Raw genomic sequence first — 17619 nt, 5'->3', positions numbered from 1 at the left:
CAAAAGGGCAGAGATATGGGGATATATGCATATATATAGCTGATCCACTTTGTTATACAGAAGAAACTAACACACAAATGTAAAGCAATTATACTGCAATAAGATGTTAAAAAAAAAAAAGAGTTACTTAATAAAAGGAGAATACAATTGTAATTTAATGTTTGCAGTCTTGTCCTTCAGCTTTCTCTAACACTTAGAAATGGAGGAGGTCTCTTCATTAATTTGTCTCCAGTCTGGTTGCCTCCCGCAAGGGGGTTGGGGAGAAGCAACTTCTGACAAGTTAGAGGTAAGAGACTCCTTCCCCAGATCCAACTCACTGAGACACAAATGAGACACTCAGTTCCCCGATCACCAACTTCTGGATGCAACAGCGCATTATGCATAAGGAGCAGAGAACATTTCCCTTAATCACTCCTTATCAAACTGAAGCCAAGTTTATTGGCAGGTCTATCAGGGGTGATTTGGTAACCTGTCTCCCCTCTTAGAATAGTGAGTGGACATCAAACCACACTGTACTTTATAGGAACCGAATGTGGCAGCAACTACACTGATGGGGTAAATTTCCAAACGTGACTCTAAGCCTTCCAGTTAAGAGAGCATAGGTGTTATTTCTCTCCAGCTTAAGGAAGAGATATCCCAATCGTACTCTATAAAGTGTGTCAACTTGAGGTCCACACCTTGTTTCTTAATTCTGGTTCTTGTTGGGAAAACCCCGATAATTACCTCCCAAAGAGAAGGCAGCATAAGAACATGGATGGATATATACGCACTCTTCATCATGGAAGAAACTTTTAAAAATCTCATCTTATTGTGGAATGGCTACTTCATCATTCATTTATTTATTTATTTTTATTTAACATGCTGACAGCCAGGGAGATCCAATCCATTTCTTCAAAAGTCTGCTGTGCGCGAGTTTCACATCCTCGCCGCCGCCTGGGCTAGAACTTCTCCGGAAAAGCCTCCATTTCGTCCTTGATCCTGTTTTCTACCAGTGACGCGAAGCTGCTCGTCAGTGTTTGGATGGCTATAGCTGACAAACACCTGCTTGCTGGTCTTCCTGGCTAAGCGCTGGGTGAGGCCGGTGGACGTCGTGTCAGACGTGCCTCCGAGGAGGGCTGTGGACACGGGGATGGGGTCGTAGCCGGTGCACGTGACCATGGCAAGGTTGTACAGGTGTGGTGTGTTACCCACCCACAGGAAGGGCGAGTGCGTCAGCAGCAGCATCTTTAGATGGTGAGTCTCTATGTCAAAAGGTATGTGTGTGAATCCTGTCACGGTGCCCACTCTTCACATTTCTCTGTGGGCATGCACCGTGTTTCCCACAGTGTCTTATGACAGAATTTGTGACAGTGGGAGCAGTGGCAGCAAGAGTGCAGGGATCAGCATACGACTGTCAGTGCTAAGGGAGCCAGCAGTGTGGAACCCAGTGTTAGAGCAGAAAAGTCTGGCATGAAATGTCAACCAGTTATCAGAGTAGGTGGACCATAAAGCAAAAGTTTCCTTGTAATGCCCATTTGCATAAAGGGTTAACACAGGTAGAGCTATAGAAAAATTTACTTCAGTCCCCAGAAACAGAAGAAAAAAATTCTATATTTTTTTTCCCCCATAAAATGATGCCTCATATGAATTTTCTTGACTCTAAATGTGTAGTGCTCTCCATGCCCAAATCCTCATGAGAATGACTGGGGAAGTGGAAATGTTAGCTACAAACTTCTATTTCAAGGAGCAGCTTCCCTTGGAACTAGATTGCTGTTATTAATGCTGATGATTTTCGTTTACAACACAGTGCTGGACTGTAATTATTTCCTGATATGAATTGCTTACTCACTTCTTCCTCCCAATTAGTTGACCTATTGCTTCCTACATACTTTTGTTATTACTTCAATATTCTGGATAAATAGCTTGCTTGTGGATAGAAGTGTTCTTTAGCAGTTCTGATAGATTTTTTTCTTTCTCTTATAAATAGCTCAGTAAAATTCAGGAACATAAAAAGGGCACCAGAAGTTATTACGTGTGATATTTTCTCAAACTAATATATATATATATTTTGTGGTACGCGGGCCTCTCACTGTTGTGGCCTCTCCCGTTGCGGAGCACAGGCTCCGGATGCGCAGACTCAGAGGCCATGGCTCACGGGCCCAGCCGCTCTGCGGCATGTGGGATCTTCCTGGACCGGGGCACGAACCCAATTCCCCTGCATCAGCAGGTGGACTCTCAACCACTAGGCCACCAGGGAAGCCCTCAAACTATATTTGATTGCCTAGTGGTTCACATTAAGATAAAGGTTTTGTACTAGCTTAATAAACAGCAAGCTTGATTGCTTGCTGTTTTGAGAAACTGGATGAGGGCATGCTCAGTGGCTTAATATGGAATCTGTTATTGGTAAGACAGTGAAGGTAACCATCCTGTACTCTCCCTAGGTGATTATTGGTGCATTCCTTAAAATTAGGGAAATATGTTTTCAGAGTTCCCTTCTCTAGCTTCTACATGTACACCTGTAGGGAGCATGGGTATAGAGAGAGATGCTAAAACAATGAGGCCACTAATGTCTATCAGCCAAGCTATAAAGCATAAGTAATGAGCCTTTACCAACACACCTGCTGTTTGCTCCATTTTTTGCCAGTCTCTGTGTAAACAATTGAAGAAAGATACAAAATCCTATCAAAGAGGAGATATCACAGTATATGACAGGATGCTATAAAACAATATAGGGCATTGTAATTTAGAACCAGGCTGAGTGTTTCATATTTAAAGTGCTAAGTTAGTTTGGACAAGCACAAAGGAAGAAGAAAGGTCTTCCTGGAGGAGAGGGTCCATGAAAGATGGGTGGAATTTAGTTACACAAAGAAGAAAGGAAAGTCAATGCAAGCTGGCAGGAAAGCATGAGTGAACCTGTACCACCTACTTCTGACTGATGTCACTGCCATAATTAAATCATATCTCCATTACTTCCTCCTTGTTCTTACTTCAACTCCTCCTTTTGCTAGGTGAGTGAACAGGTTTCTATTTGCTGAATTCGTTCTATGTAATTATAAAATAATCTTGACCCTTAATGTGAACTTAAGAAAAAAGAAATTGATTTTTAGCTTCTGAAATCTCGATTAATTGATACCACTTACAACTACCTGGCAGTCTGAGTTTTAAAAAGCCCTCAGGCAAAAATGTGCAGGAACATTAGAAGGTGGCATTGCATCCATTCCTCCATCTCTTTCTTTCTTGAGAAAGAGACGGAGGAATAACCTTTCTCCTTGACCCACCCACCCAATTCTACCACTTGTCAAAATCAATCAATGCTTCCTTGAGTTGTGCATTAATAGAGAAGGAGAAAATAAAAACTCAAAGGGCAGGAAATAAGTCAGGGTATCATTGAAGCCCTGAGCTAAGAATAAACAAACAAACCATGAAAACAAACAAACAATAAACAGACAAATAAAAGAACAGAAACCATGGAGTAGACTGTGAAATTAAGTTTATCCTAATTTTTTTTTTTTAGGTTTTGATCATAGTTACAGGTGGAAATAAAAGTCTTATTGGAAAGAAGATGGAGCATGATTTTGTATCTAACAGATCGCAGTGCATACAAACTCTCACATACTTGCTACTATTTACTCATGCATATGTGCTATCATTCATTCAAGAAAATTTTATTGAATATTGACTACGCATTAGCTAATGTTCAGATATATTTGGAATATAAAAATAAATCTGGCAGAGATATTATGTAACAAAGAGCTTATAACTGCAGTGCATTTTTTAAGATCTAAGAAAGTCATGGGTACAGGGATACAGAGAGAGCATAAAGAAAACAGTGACGCATCCTACTACTGTTTACAGGAAGTTAATGACTGTGCAGGTCCTAGAAACTTTAGGGTGTTCAAATGAGTAGGCTTTCAAAAGAATGGGAGAAGGTAGGAGAAAAGGACTACAAAATAAATCTCACATAAGGATAGATCATGAACAGAGGCAAAGAAGCCTGAAACAGAAAAAATGTACTGAGAACAATGCAAGTGATCAGGATGGCTGAGCTCTCTGTTGTGCTCCAACTTACAAAATCAAGTCGAAGCAGTTAATTAAAGGCAGTTAATATCACACTAAAAGAGCCAGTTATTTTCAAACCATTTCAGAATAATTATTTGATGAGTTCCAGTGAATAAAAGAGATAATGGAAAACATAACAGGGCTTAGGCTGGAGAAGTATAAGAAGACTCTTCTCTACTCATCCCTGTGTTCCCTGCCTCATGGCTGCTGTAGAAGTATTAGCATGTTTTAAGAATAACAGATTTACACCCATTTATATGTAGGTCTATCTTTCTGTCTGTCCATTCACCTTTCTATTATTATGGGTTTTGAAAGGTCTTTATATTTTTAAACAATGGTAATTTTCTAATAATAATGCTTAACATTGGCAAATTTTCCCTCTGTGCAGATGCAGAAAAAGGGACTAGATTTAGCCTAATACGTGAAACAACCAAAAAAAAAAAAAAAAAGAAAAGAAAAAAAAAAGAAGAGAAAATATATGCAACAACAGTGTTCAAGCCACTGGACATTAGGCAACAAAGAATAGTGATCCCTGAACACTGGAAACAAAGAAGTGAGCCCTACAATCGTCCTAGTTTACTGACTTTAGAGAGTTTTCAAGCCATGACACTAGGGAAAGAGAAATGAAGCAGATCCCAGGAACAATTCTGAGATATGCAGAGAGAATTGAGAAGCTGGGGAGGCCAATGTAGCTAAAATTCATAGAAGAGAGTGCTGGAAAGGACATAGTTCAGAGAGAATCCTGGAGGTCTGTAAGGGATTGCCCGCGAGTAGTCAGCTAAGTACTGACAAGTAAATGCATGTGAGGAAACTGCTTGAGACAAGGGGAATAATCATCCAAAAGAATCAGAGAGCCTAGCTAGCACTTACATAGGACAGAGAATAGTCTATCTCCACTGATTAAACTGAAAAACTCTTAATTCTTTGGATATATTAAGGAAAATACTCATAAAGTGCTTGGCTCACTACTCTAGACTCACCTAAAAACCCACTGAAACAAGAACTGAAGGGATCAAAATGTTTTGAGTGATATAATTTAATCCCAGATCAAAATTCAAGTATTTATAGAAATATATAATGTCCAGCACCTAACAAGATAAGATTCACAATGTCCGGTAGACAACCAAAACTACCCAGGCATGCAAAGTGGCATGACTATAGAACATATGATGAGAAAAATCAATCAACTAAAATCAACCCAGAACTGACATAAATGTAATAATTAGCAGACATTAAGATAATTATATTCAAAAGTTAAAGACATGGATAATATTACAAAATATTCCAAATAAAATTTCTGTACATTAAAACTTCAGTATCTGAGATGGAAACTGCATTGGATGGGTCTTATGGGCTATTATATAGGAAAAGCATTGTGAACAGCTGTGGAAAATATCCAAAATGAATCATAAAAAATAATTTTAAAAATGAAGACAGTTTATCATGTCTAATAGAAGTCCTCAAAGAAGAGGAAAAATAGAGGGAACAGAAAAACAGTTTCTGAGAAAATAATAGTAAAAAATTTCCAGAGCTGATAAAAAGTATTAACCCACAGATCCAAAAAGCTCAAAAACTCCCAAGCAAAAGAAGCATGAAGAAAATGACGTCAAAGCACATTATAATCAAATTGTTCAAAATCAGGAATGAAGATAAAATCTTTAGCCAGAAGAAGAAGACATGTTGCATATAGAATAGTAAATATAAGGGTGAAACAGATGTCTCATCAAAAGCAATACAGTGGAAGAGACCTTGGAGAAAAACATTAAATCATGAAAAGGAAAAATAAATCAACCTTGAATTCTATACCAAGTGCAAAATATCTTCCAAAACTGAAGGTGAAATAAAGACTTTTTAAGATATGCAAATGCTTAAACAATTCATCAACACAAGACCCATATTACAAAACATGTTAAAGGAAGTCCTTCAAGAAGGCTGAAAATAATACTACAAGGAAATATAGACCTGTACAAAAAATAAAAAGCACCTGAAATAATAACTACATATTAATCATAATTTTCCTTTTATTTAAGTCTTTAAAAATAATTGACTCATGTGGATATAGATGGCATTACTTTTTTAGAAAGCAGTTTCTTAAAAAGTAAGATATGTATCTATTATACGATCCTGAGATTCCACTCCCAAGTATTTACCTAAGAGAAAATAAAGCTTATGCACTACCCTGTACAAAAACATTTGTACACTAGCACTCAGAACAGTTTTCTTTATAATATCTAAAACCTGGAAACAACCCAAATGACCTTCAACAAAAGAATGAATAAACAATTTGTGGAGTACATAGAATATTACTTAGCAAAAAAATGAATGAACTAAAAATGAATGAACACAATAACATGGAAGAATCTTAAAATAATTACCCTGAATGAAATAAGCCAGACCAAAAAAAAACCAAGAGTGCATTCTGTGTGCTTCCATTTATAGAAAACTCTAGAAAATACAAACTAATCTATGGTGACAGAATGCAGATTAGTGGCTGCCTGGGGAGGTGTGTGGAGGGAAAGACAAGAAAGAGGAATTACAAAGGGGCACAAGGAGACCTTGGGATGTGATAAATATGTTCACTACCTTGATGGAGTTGATGGATTCATGGGTGTATATGTCAAAACATATCAAATTGTACTTTTTAAATACATACAGTTGATTTTATATCAATTATAATTCAATAAACTGTTAAAAATAATACCTGAATGTGACTTTTTACTTAATTATTCAAAAGTGCTTTCATATACTTAATTATTTTACTTAATTATTTTACTTAATTAATTTTACTTAATTATTCAAAAGTGCTTTCGTATCTCATCTAATCATTTCATGGACTTTTGATAGCATTTAACATTGTTACTATTATTTTGGCTTTACAAAAAAGGAAACAAAGTCAGAATGGTATTAGTTGACAAAGACCACACAGCCTGCAAGTACCAGGCAGAGAAAGATCCTCACATCCTGACCTCTGGTGTTCACCATTATGTTTCCAGTCTGGTTTCGGCCTGAAGTGCCCTCAGAAAACCCAGTCAAGTGAGCTGGTGTTACCGGTCTTTTCTCACATTCGTCTTTCTGTACAGTTTGGGAAGATTAGCAAATTACATCAGATTAATTCCAAATTACATATGCTACCTAACTTTAACAGAATTTGTCTTTTTTGCTGCTGCATATTTTCATGATATTTGTACCAGGCCAAATATCTAGGGTTTGTTAAGAGATGGCATCTGGCTTGAGTTTCCTCAGATCTCCCCAGGCCTCTAAACTTAGAGCTCTTGTCACTGCTTTTCATTTAACAATGAATTATCTATTTCCCTCGATGCATCTCATGTCACCACTTTTATGATTATGTTACTCCTTTTGTTTGTTTTGATTTTTTAATGCCCTACGTCATCAACTCAGTTTTACATTCCTTGAACATAGAGATAGTGGATATGTGGGTTTGCTTCCCTGCAAAATATGTCAATGGGCCCCAATGCATTTGTTTACTTTTAATATATAAGCAAATAATTTTTGTTGATGTAGACACTGATTTTTTTTTAGTTTCTATGCAGATATTTCATGAACCTTTTTTATATTCTTCCATTTTTTCCTTGCCTCATTCCTGCCCTATAAATTCCCAAGCTGCTACTTACTCTTCACACAAAATAATTAATATTTTCAGTTGTAAGTTTAATTTTTATGTCATGCTCCATTTTTTTAAATTAGAAATTTAAAGGAAACTCACAAAAATAAGAGCAAGATGAAATAATTTCCTGTAATAAGGTTAAACTGATATCTATAAGAAAGGGATAAGAAGGGAACAAATACACTGACCAATTCTAATCAAAACAAGGATAATGGAAATTAAGTTTGTAGAGGTTATTATGAGGAAAAAAAAAAAAAACTGGAAATTTTTGTCCACCCAGCTTTGGTCCTCCTACTAAATAACTTTTATCTTTATCTGGAATTTCGGAATGTCTTCCAAAATATTTACCATGAGGAAATGGAAGGGTTTGTTTAGGTTAAGTTTTCAAAATGGGTAGTTGATAGCATGCGCAATAGCACAAGCAAGTCAGAATGATTGGTTCACTAATCAAGATGATCAACTAGGAGTCAAGATTAGGAGGGATGAGCAAAGCCCCTTTCTCACGTCATTAAATCCTGGGCCAGCAGCGGGGAGAGGCCATGTCAGTCTCCCTCTGCCTTCATTAACCCTTTCACACTTAGGAACTGAGCTCCATTGCTCGTCTCTTAGCTCAAGTCCTTTAGAGAAAGCACTATGAAGGAACAATGCAGATTTATAATTTATGTATTATTCATTGTTATCATTATTAGCTCTCATAATTCCAGGCACGCTGCTCATGTGGCTCTCTTTTTCTTGCTTAAGTCATATAAAACTCAGCTGACAAAGCTAGTAGGCATACCATGGGGAATTTTGGGGACCTGGTTTGGCTGATTATAGCTGCCTCCAATTCTACTTCCAGTGATTTTGTGTACATATAACTCTGCAATTAAAAAAACAAAAGTTTCCAAAACAGTGAAGAGTATCAAAGAAATAGCTTGAAGATGATGAGTGCTCTCCCTCAAAGACTGATATCTGGGCAGGGCCAGCTTCATAAGCAGCAATAATACCCACCCTTCATTGAGCCTGTAGTGCAGTGGAGACAGGGGTGGTGGCCAATGTATAGTAGGATGGTAGACCATTTCTTTTTTCTTATGACATCTCAAGCAGTCAGCTATTTATGGTATAAAATCATCTCTTCCTTTGATATCCTAAATGTCATTGATACTGATCCATTGGTTGAATTAGCCCTATCCTCATAAAAAATACAAATATTTAAGTAAGAGGTTACATTCCAGCCTCTGGTCCCTTATTGTAAGTGTTCATCAGATTATTTCCTCCAAATCAACTGGAAAGGGAATGGATTGAGAGCATAGCTTGGGAAGAAAGGAATTAACAGCCAAGGGATCCAGAAGAACTGGCCTGGCTGCAAGTGTGATACTAGCCACTCACTGCTCTATGTTCCCATCTCCAGGAGTCCTACTGGGATTCTCATAGATTTTGGAGCTGATCTGTCAGGCTACGGAGAGAAGCTAGTTTCTACACAATAATGTAAACTTAACTTTATGGCTATTTCTTTCTCTGCCATCAGTACATGCCAAAACTCTAGGAAGAACTCTTTCCAGGGTACTATTAAATGGGAAAAATTGTCCCTCAGGCCTTCTGTTTTAGAAGATGGAGAAAGAAGCTTATACCTATTTATAGAACTTCATGTCTATTTTATCCCTTTCAACCACACAACAACCTTGTAAATAGAATATTATTGAACTGTTTTTCTATGTGAAGTGTATGGGAGGTAAAAGATTTTTGGACCCTCTTAGGGTCCGTGGCTGAGTCTGAAAATGAAACTGATGAAAACAATTTAACAGGAGAAAAGATACAATAGTATTTAATGTAAGTTTTACATAACACAGCTGATTTTAGAAGGAAATGAAGACCCAAATAAACAGACCTGAATATTTTATGAAGAGTGGGCAGTCGTGGAAGAACGTGACAGGTTAAGGAGTATGAAGTAATTGTAGTAAACTGTAGTAAACTTGTAGCAAGCCCTGTTTGTTAGAATTCTCCTTGATGTCTCTTTGTTTTCAGAGATAAGGATGCTCTTTCCTCTGGGTACAGAGAAGACACCTCCCACAGGAGGGTTCTATGACTTGTTCCACAGGAGAACAGCAATTGGGTGGGAGAGTGAAGGACAGGGAGATAATCAGAGTGGTGTTCTTGCATCTGCTGTTTTCTCAAAATTTTTCAGCTTCAATATGCCAGGAGCCATATTTTGAGGTAACATATCCTAAAACCCATCAGAAGAAACAGAGACTCAGAAAGTTTAATGGTCTATTTATTCATTCATTAGACAAACATTTATTGTATCCTTACTAAGTCCCAGGCACTGTTAAATGTGATGGGGATACACCAGTGGGGAAAAAAAATAAAAAAAGAAAAATATTAAATTCTGTGTTGTAAGCAGCTTGCAATATCATGGAGAAAGCCTCCAATTACAGTCAGTGACAGAGATATGCTTTCAGCACAGTTCTGTACCCCATGTTTTCTCATTATATACAGTTACCAATCAGCGAGGTTAAGTCTGGAAGTTCATTTACTATAAAGGCTCAGGGTCTTTCTACAAAAATGGCCCAAAGGTCCATAACTCTAGTACTGCAGGATGAGGAGGAACTACATCCATCTGTTTTCTCTAGCTCTGTAGGTCCCTTTCCTTCAGTCTGGGTTTCCTCTGGAAGATGATAGTTCTAGATATTCAGGCTAACTTGTAACACCTTAAGTGCAGGGAGCTGCAAGGTCAAAAAGCATACGTTGATGGTCCAGGTCCTACAGTTTTTTGGGCTGATGTGAGGACTCTGCTTTGGAAGGGTCTGGTTTCCCCAACTCAAAGGATGTCCCAGCCTTGAACTTCATTATGTCTGATGTGTTGCAGAGACTGTATTTTCCTCTGCTTCTGATCAGCAGCACTGTATGTCCTCCTGCATGACTGCCATACCAGGGAAAGGGAAAACTGTGTCCTGCCCCTTTTTAAGGCTTTCTTGAGGACCTTCCAAAGCCCAGATTTTCTCTGAATTGAGGTGAAGCAGAATGGGGATTGCTAGTAAATCAGGGAGGGGTGGGAGCCTTGGAGCTGAATATCCATGAGACTGCTGGCAGGATTTATAGACACAGGTGTGCCCACACTCACTCACACCGACACACACACACACACACACACACACACACACACATACAGTCACACACACAACCCCAGGTGGAGCAGGGAATTAGTCAGCAGAGGCCTGACAAAGTACTTCCTACACATGCTGCTCTGTCAGGCGGTACAGTTTCTTGGGCTTCAGAGGTAATTACATGGATTTTCTGTCTTGTACTTGCAAAAACACAGCTCAGCACAGCGCTGCTGCTGCTGGCTCATCACTGACGAGGCCTTCGGCACTGGCAGGCAGCAGGCTGCAGGAGAATGTTTACATGCTCTCTTTTAAGAATTCAAACCCCAAGAAAATACAGGAGGTACCAGTGGAAGGAAGAGGGATGAGAGTCAACATGGGGGAGAAGGGTGTGAAGTTTCTCTTGGATAACCAAGCAAGACATTCCAGAGGAAGTGGGGGTACACAAAAGGGGAAATTGCTGCAGAGAAGGCTGCAATCATGCTTGTATTGATGAGTTTTACTTTCTTTCCCTTCATCCATCAGCATAATCAGTTGGCCAGTAATAATCATTTTGCTTTCAAAGGGTCCATCCATCAGTCAACACTTATTAGACCCTGAATACCCCAAATTCCAGGCCAGACACTCTGTGTTTCCCTGGGGTGGGTATGAGGCATAAATCACAGGCTCTGTGCACAAGGAGCTTACATGTGAGGTGGGAAGACAGTCACTCATTTCAGGAAAACTGAAGAGAAGGTGGTTAGTGAATTGTGAGCAATTGGGTATGGAGTGCAGACCTGATATCAAGTCTCTACCCACCATTTGAGGATGTTTCCTTTTCTAGTCTTTATCTTAACATGGATTATAACCAATAAATGGAGTCCAGAAACAAGGATAAATAGAAGACAAATGTACTGGGGTATTTCACATTTTCATGAGTAAAAAGGAAGAAGGTGTAGACGACAGTAAGGAGAAAAACATCCTGGGGACCCATTGTGTGCCTGAGAGGTGGCCAGTGTAATGCCATGAAGAGTGTCGGAACCAGTGTGCAGTCTTCCACATGCACCTTCCATGTATATTGCATGGGGGGGGTGCTGATGCATAAGCTCTGTGAATGGAAAACTGCAGATCTGAAGCAGACCCATCTTCAGGCTGCAGAAATGACCCTGGCTGTTATATCAGGACAATGTCATAGCTACCCATGTTGACCGTGCATGGGTTTCTGAATTTCCTATTCCTATTGATTAAGTTTGAGGGCTTCTATGTATCTGCACTCATAGAATGCTGACCCAGACCCTGTGGGGACCTTGAAATCATTCATAGTATAAAGAATTAAAGACACAGACATAGAGAACAAATATATGGATACCAAGGGAGAAGGGGGGTGTGGGAGGAATTGGGAGATTGGGATTGACACATATACACTATTGATACTATGTGTAAAATAGACAACTAATGAGAACATACTGTAGAGCACAGGGAACTCTACTTAATGCACTGTGGTTACCTGAATGGGAAGGAAATCCAAAAGAGTGGGGATATATATATGTATAGCTGATTCATTTTGCTGTATAGTAGAAACTAACACACATTGTAAAACAACTATACTCCAATAAAAGTTAATTAAAAAAAAAGAATTAGAAAGAGGTCTGGACTAAAGGATGGGTTTATGATTTTGCTAGTAATTGGCTCTGTGATCTTGAACATAGCTGAAGTTCTTTTATATCCTCAAATCATTTGCACATTCTTAGGTCCACTTCAGGTGTCCACCATGGTTGGTGGTTTCCTCCAGCATTAACAGCCAGTCAGTCTCCTGCATTTCCAAGTTCATGTTCCTCTCTGGATCTTCACTCAAAATATTCTCTGTCTCAAATGCTTCCTACTCCCTCTCAGTCTATCAAAACCCGGACATCTTTCTGGGCATGACTTAAGGCCACTCCCTAACTGCAGCCTCACCATCCCTTCAAGTCTGCACTTCCCTTCCTCCTCTGAAACCATAGAGCAATGCATTAGTCCAAGTAGTTAAGCCCTAGAGGCCACATGATGTTATTCTTTAATAGTTGTATTTGTGTTTTCCCTCCATGCTTCTAATAATACATGGTACATTAAGGCACTGGATAGATATTGACAAAATTGTTACTGGTATTTTTTATTACACTTCTCAGGGGGCTTAACATGATTAGGAAAAGCAACCAGATTCAGATTAGGTGATGTTTGTCCTGAACCATGAAAAAAAAAAAAAAAAAAAAAAGAAACAAACAAAGACAAGAGTTAATAAGGATACTTGTTAAATGATTCATCTCCAACCAGGCCTAACAAGTTCAGACTTCCTTTCCATTCTGTTTCTCTGCTGATTATTTTTTCTTTCTCCTTAGGGATTTCTCAGCTTTATCAGTTACATAAATAAAAAAAAAAAATTGAACCTCAAGGTTCATCAAAAGATAGATATATTTTCTACCTTTTGATAGATACCTTCTATCTATCTACCCTTGCAAACTGATTCCTAGGAAACAGACTACTAACTATTTCAGTTTATCAAATGTTATGGTTCATGATTACTTCATGAGATAGATTCTATTTTACTCCCATTTTAAGGATTACAGAGCTGAAGCTCAGGGAGATTAGGTAATAGGTTCAAGGTCATATGGCTAGTAGGGTATGCTGAATTCAAATCTAGGTCTGTCTGATTTCAGATTCTTTTCATCACTCAAACTTCATACATTTAATAAATGTAACAAGCAGTGTTAATTCCTGAAATGTGCAAAAATATGAGCAAAGGAATTAGTGGTTCAGAGTTTAGAAAATGAATTGAAGTAGAAAGAATGATTTGGGTGATTGAAGAAGACTTTTGCAGAAGTTAGATGTAGGTTTCTATACTACCTAAACAATTCTATAAGCAGTGCATTTTTGTAATATAATGATGTTTACTATATTTAAGGTATAAAGGAAAAGTCCCTCAAGTTAAAAACAACAACAGAAAAGAAGCAGCAGAAAGTTTCAAGTGGACACAGTGAATGTAAAGTTTTACAAAGAGGAAAAGATTCCCTCTGGGTGCTGTGATCATTCTTCCTACTCACTAGAGTCCCATTTGTAGTACTGAAGTAACCTTAAATAGACGGCAATAGTAAATGACTCTGCTACAGAACAACAAGTTACAGATGTGTTCATTGCTTGCAATAGTAGTGTTCTAAGCAATGGTCGTATTTCAGATTCTCTCTCTCCCTCTCCCTCTCCCTCTCCCTCTCTCTCTGTCTCTTTCTGTTTATAAGAATTTCTCTGTAAAGTTGGTAACTAAAACACAAACATTTATTTCTCCTCTTTGTTGAAACCCCATTAAAATGACAATTCAGGAATAAAGAATAAGCCCACAAAAACAAAGAAAATTAGATGGGAGAAAACATCAGATTAGAACTGTCAACAAAATTTTTGAATAAACAGATTGATGGATAATAGCTGATTTAATAGATTAGAGAATGAGTAAGCCTGATTGCTCGTATAGGAAAAAAAAAACATAGAAAGAAGTTTGATTCACTCTGCAAAGCCAGTTAGAAATTGGGGGTACCAGATACTTTTGAGGTTGAGGGTTTCAGGCTGGATTTGAAAATCGAGTGGATCTTTTGGAATTTATAAAATGAATAGTTAGAAACCAAGGTTCCATTTCAAAATCCATGCTGTCAAGAAAATTCCCTTCCTCCATCCAGAAGAATAAATATGCACAACAATATCCTTGACCCAGAGATCACAAATCTGAAAGATATGATAGCAGTCTACCCTGAAAATGATTTTTTTTTTAAATCTCAGAAGTACTGTGGTATTTCCCACTTCTACAGCTCTCTTCCTTTAACAATCTTCCCAAATTGTCTAAGCCAGGCTTCTAGCCCATAGACAGAAAACTAGAATGTTATTCTTAAAAAAGAATGTTATCCTAAAGGAATATTATTATAAAGGGACTCTCCAGCCCAGGAGAAAACATTTACAGATACTGATAAAGACAAAGAGAATGAGACAACAAGCTCCCCATCATATCACACTGTGGTGATGTCCACTATGCAACAAGTCCTGCTCATGTCACAGATAGTTTTGGTCAGCTTATTTTGGCCTCACTCTTGAGTATAGATATCCAAGTTTCACCATTTGCTTGTTTTATTTTGTTTTTAAGTAAAATATCTTACATGAAATATGAGGACAAAAAGAGAAAACAAACAATGTGACAAACTAAATGAGATAGAGACAAAGTAGGAATAAGCTGAAAACTTCAATAAAACTATGACTGAGTCTTCCAGGAAACATCATTTATTTATGCATTCAACAGATATTTATTAAGCAGAGCATAAAACATCTATGCTGGTCACTGTTCTAGGTACTTGGTATATGTGTAGAATAGCTCTTGCATTTTTGTACCTTATATTTGGTGGATGAGAGACAATATTTTACCCATGAAAACCTGAATAGAATATTATAAACAGAATTATTTAGAAAATGTTTAAACGTTTTAAAAAATGCATAGGTTATTATACAATAAAAATAAATAGAAGAGTTGAAATTTAAAATAATTTCTTAGACGCTTAAAATCATAAAGAGATAGAAAATATAGAAGAAAATATAAAATAATTAAGTACTTAAACCAGAAAGCCCAGTATTCGGTGGAAATACAGAAAGAGAGAAAAGAGTAAAGAAATAACAGGTGTGAAAGAGGAGTTATCAAAACGATAATAAATTAAAATGTCCCAGAGTGGAGGGACATGTTTCCAGATTGGAAGGAGTCATTAAATCCAAGCCAGGGCACATCTTAATGAATTTTCTGAATACTGGTGATTTGTCCCACACAAAGGATCAGGGATTAGAAGGTATGAGATTTTGCATTTGCAACATCAGAATTGGGAAGACAAGGAGATAAGCTTTCAAAAGTCTGAGGGAAAACTATGAATAATTGGAATTTACTCTTGGCCAAGCAATCCATCAAAACTGAGGATTGAATGAAGATTCAAATGTGAAGGACCTCAAGTAATTTATTTCCCATGCACCCTTTCCCAAGAGGCAACTGAGGTATGTGATCGTTCAAAATAAATAAATAAAAACAGAGGAAGATTTGAGGACTATTAAAAATAGGCAATTAACAATCTAAAAATGTTTTTAAAAATTTAATTATAAAATAGTGGAATGCATTTATTCTATAAGACATGCCTCAGGTAAAACCATGGTTTTAATATTATAAATACTCTAAGGTTCTGTCAAACTAATCTTTCAAAGAAAATCCCCTACTCAAAATTCTTGCTGGTACACTGTTTGGGGATAAATCTAAACTCATCAACATGATTTAAAAAAGCAATTTATGATTATCAAAGTTCATGGGTCATCTCTCTCTTTCCATCTCATCAGCCAGTGACTACCTTTTGTATGGAATTCCTTGTGACTTCTGAAAATCACTATGATTTCTCTGTTTATTTCCTTGCACTTGCTCATCCTTCTTCCTGGAATGACTTCTCTCCTTCCTGAGTGGCATCTTTGTATCTGTCAGGTTCGATACAAACATCATCTCTCAAGGAAGCCCTTTCTCACCCTCAACCTCACTTGGCCCTGACACTAGCAGGTGTCCCTCCTCGGCTCTTATAACACATGTGTTTCTTTTATCAAGGAATGCACTCACTTGATGTTAGTATATTTTTCTTCCTCTTCCCCAAAAATGTGATCTTCTGAAAGGTGAGAACTATGTTTTATTAATTGATGTATTCTCAGTTCTTAGTATAATACTTATGCTTCTAATAGTTTCTTATTTAATCTTCAAAACTATCTTGAGAAGGAAGGATTCTTTACTACACAAAGAGCCTGAAGCTCAGAGAAAATTAGTGACTTGCATGAGATCAAACCTTTAATAACTGATAAGATCAGCTTCAAATCCAGGCCATTGGGACCCTATGGTTTTTCCTACACCATACTGGGACACACTGGATGCTCAAGCAATGAGCCTTTACCAAAGAGGACTGGGGAGTAGGATACCTCAGGCCTAGTTTTAATCGGACAACAGCCAGCTATATCATTTTCAGCAGATCATTTTGTTTTTCTTTTACAGGGATTCCCCCTGGTTCTGAGGGCCACTTTTCTCCATCACAGGCACCCATGTATTGTCAGTGGCATGCTACTTGATATAATGAGTATGAAAGTTCTGTGAAGTATCCAAAGCACATAAGATGATGTGGTGAGTTTTAATTGCAACCTGAGCTATACTTAGATCTTTGAAAATGGATTTTCTTAAATATGGGCCTTCATGCTTACATTCTTCTAAACGAGTCATACTTTCTCTCTCTCGACATCTGCCTTCTAGCCTGCTACATACTTCAATTGCACAAAGATAATTTTATGTTCATATATTATTACTTCTTGACAGTTTGGATGAAAATAAAGGAAGACTACAATTAATATTATTAAAGCCATTTAAATTACATCTCCACCTTAAACACTGCACAGAGTTAGTAGAGATAATCAATATTAGAAAATGGCAAGAAACAAAATTAGTCAGGCAAGATGTTTTATTTGAAAACTTTTAGCAAAAGATCCTTAATAGGTGGGAACTGAAAAAGATTAAATCTTGTTTTGACAGTATCCATTTAATACAGAAAAATACGTTGGAGTATGTAAAAAAGTCATTTTTTAAAGACAGGAAATTTGATACAATATAGTTTTAAAAGATTTATTTTTGTTGAAAAATAGAATTCTCTCTATATTATAGCTCTACCTCCTATTACTTCCATTTGATACTGAAAAATAGAAAAAAGATAACTCATATCTAAAGAAATATTTATTCCAATGCATTTTCAATTCAAATTACCCATCTTCTCTTAACAGTGAAATTCATATAAAAAAGTGCATTTTAAAAAAATTCTCCTCCTTTTATTTATA

This window comes from Phocoena phocoena, chromosome 13, assembly GCF_963924675.1.
Source record: "Phocoena phocoena chromosome 13, mPhoPho1.1, whole genome shotgun sequence".
NCBI classification, from domain to species: Eukaryota; Metazoa; Chordata; class Mammalia; order Artiodactyla; family Phocoenidae; genus Phocoena; species Phocoena phocoena.
The sequence above is the reverse complement of the archived record's forward strand: the minus strand, read 5'-3'. Positions refer to the sequence as shown.